Raw genomic sequence first — 3225 nt, 5'->3', positions numbered from 1 at the left:
ATTACCTTGTTTCAACTGCAGCCTTTAGTACTGGTCTTGGCACATAGTAAGCGTTTAACAAATATCACAAATATTATTGTTCTCATATGTACTGTAATAGGCACTTAGAAAATACAGTAGAATTACTAGGCTTGATAATCTAGCTGGGGAGCTGGACACTGAAATGTATTACAGGTGGGTCCTTCCTTTGGAATTATTCATTTCAGACAGTGTATTTGGCTCATATAGTTTCCTCTTTGGCACTGGGCTTGTTCTTGTCTCACAGGTTGCTGTTTAACTTTTCCCCTCGAGCACCACAGTGCTGCTCCGGCTCTGTGGAACATGTGGTTGCCTGTAGTCACTGTTCTCCTAGTGAGCTGCTGGAAGTGTCAGGCCTGGACTGAAATGAAGGTGAGTCTTGTTGGAACTAAGGAGCACATGAATCTGTCTATTCCTGGGCTCCATGGCATCTAGGGCCACCCTGGGCTGAGTAGTAATTATAGTGTTTATGAAACATTTGCTGCATGCAGAGCACTGAATAAGCACTGGGAAAGAATACAAATGGGGAAATTAGACACTGACCCTGGCCCTCAAGAGACTGACAATCTCCTTCCCAGACTGAGCACCCTCCTGCCTCACCCCCTTCTCCCCGTCCCCATCCCCCCATCTTACCTCCTTCCCCTCCCCACAGCAACTGTATATATGTATATATGTTTGTACATATTTATTACTCTATTTATTTATTTTATGTGTACATATTTATTCTATTTATTTTATTTTGTTAATATGTTTTGTTTTGTTGTCTGTCTCCCCCTTCTAGACTGTGAACCTGCTGTTGGGTAGGGACCGTCTCTATATGTTGCCAACTTGTACTTCCCAAGTGCTTAGTACAGTGCTGTGCACACAGTAAGCGCTCAATAAATATGATTGAATGAATGAATAATATAGGGACAGAAGAGGGGACCATTCCCCCCCACCCTACCTCCTTCCCCTCCCCAAAGCACCTATATATGTGTTTGTACATATTTATTACTCTATTTATTTTACTTGTACATATTTACTATTCTATTTATTTTGTTAATGATATGCATTTAGCTTTAATTCTATTTGTTCTTACGACTTGACACCTGTCCACATGTTTTGTTTTGTTGTCTGTCTCCCCCTTCTAGACTGTGGGGACCGTCTCTATATGTTGCCAACATACTTCCCAAGCGCTTAGTACAGAAAAGATTTATTACTCTATTTATTTTACTTGTACATATTTACTATTCTATTTATTTTATTTTGAGCCCGTTGTTGGGTAGGGACCATCTCTATATGTTGCCAACTTATACTTCCCAAGTACTCTGCAAGTACGGTGCTCTGCACACAGTAAGTGCTCAATAAATACGATTGAATGAATGAATGAATGAATGACAGGCACATAAGAATAGATAAAACGTCTCAGTGGAAAGAGCCCAGGCTTGGGAGTCAGAGGTTGTGGGTTCTAATCCTGGCTCTGCCACTTATCTGCCGTGTGACCTTGAACAAGTCACTTCACTTTTTTGGGCCTCAGTTCCCTCATCTGTAAAAGTGGGGATTAAGTAGCCCCACAGGGGACAACCTGATAACCTTGTATCTACCCCAGTGCTTAGAACAGTGCTTGGCACATAGTAAGCGCTTAACAAATACCAACATTATCATTATTATTATAAAACAAAGCACCAAGATGATGAAAAGACATGGACAAATACACAGAATCAGAAGAAAAATCAGTAGGGTTGTATGTCCTGAAGAGCAGAATTTCAGGCTCCTCACGGCTCAGAGTCCAGATTTACAATCACAGTTACAGTGAAGGTGACAACGGCAGCAGCCACAGTCTTTCCGAGGTGTTGTAGAGGCAGCACCAGGCTGCCGTTTCCTCTCTCCATCCTGCCAGAATGGTGCAGGGCAGAACCCGATGGAGGCTTGTTGCTGATGGGAGGCATCCCCAAGCCTTTGGCGAGACTGATCTGCTGAACTTATGAGTCCTCCTGCTGCCTCCACTATTCATTCATTCAATCGTATTTATTGATCACTTACTGTTTGCACAGCACTATACTAAGCGCTTGGGAAGTACAAGTTGGTAACATATAGATACGGTCCCTACCCAACAGCGGGCTCACAGTCTAGAAGGGAGAGACAGACAACAAAACCAAACATAGTAACAAAATAAAATAAATAGAATAGTAAGTATGTACAAGTAAAATAAATAGAGTAATAAATCTGTACAAACATATATATGGGTGCTGTGGGGAGGGGAAGGAGATAGGGCGGGGGGATGGGGAGGGGGAGAGGAATGGGGGGGCTCAGTCTGGGAAGGCCTCCCGGAGGAGGTGAGCTCTCAGTAGGGCTTTGAAGGGAGGAAGAGAGCTAGCTTGGCGGATGTGCGGAGGGAGGGCATTCCAGGACGAGGGGAGGATGTGGGCCGGGGGTCAACGGCGGGACAAGCGAGAACAAGGCACAGGCACACTACCCAGCTCCCCTCCATCATGGCAGGCAAAAGTGTACCACACCCACATTGCACCCTATGTTGGGCTGGGTTGGATGTTAATTAAAGATGTTTTCACTCGATTTTATCTTGAAGGTTCGTTTTCACATTTGAAAATCCCCCTTCCATCTTCTGATGACCTTGTATCTACCCCAGAACGTAGAACGGAGCTTGGCGCATGGTAAGTACTTAACGAATACCATTACTATTATACCATTACTATTGAATACAATAGAATTGAATAGAATTGAATATAATAGAATACCATTACTGCTATATTAATAATAATGAGGACCTAAGCCCCTTTGACCCTCTCAGGGTCACACCTGGAGAGTTTCCAGTACTCTACTAGTCCTGGCTATGGCGGGGAGAATCAAGCAGAGACCTGTCCATTCCATTCCTAGCTTGGCCAGTGGCTAGTGAGTGGAAGACAATCTGCTACAAGTCAAAACTCACCCACGCTGGGCAGTAGCAGCATGGGAGACAGTCGAGGGTGGAGACTCAAGTTTACTGCATGGAAGGAGGCAATGGTAAACCACTTCCATATTTTTACCAATTCATATACTAATATACCATTTTTACCAATTCATTCTCTGTCTCTTTTGCAGGCTCCTCCTCCCACTCCCATCCCCTTACTGTGGGGGGTCCCCAAGGTTCAGTGCTTGGTCCCCTTCTGTTCTCTATCTACACACACTCCCTTGGTGACCTCATTCGCTCCCATGTCTTCAACTATCATC

General features: G+C 44.2%; 1 non-coding gene across 1 annotated transcript; it reads left to right on the top strand.

Moving 5' to 3' along the window:
* The first annotated feature begins 2796 nt into the window (after positions 1-2796).
* Positions 2797-2934, top strand: LOC119935306. Its single transcript, XR_005453192.1, has one exon. It is a non-coding gene; the product is annotated as a small nucleolar RNA SNORA7 (small nucleolar RNA).
* The last annotated feature ends 291 nt before the right edge of the window (positions 2935-3225 follow it).

The sequence above is a fragment of the Tachyglossus aculeatus genome, chromosome 11 (assembly GCF_015852505.1).
Source record: "Tachyglossus aculeatus isolate mTacAcu1 chromosome 11, mTacAcu1.pri, whole genome shotgun sequence".
NCBI lineage: Eukaryota > Metazoa > Chordata > Mammalia > Monotremata > Tachyglossidae > Tachyglossus > Tachyglossus aculeatus.
This window is presented reverse-complemented; position numbering and strand designations above follow the sequence as displayed.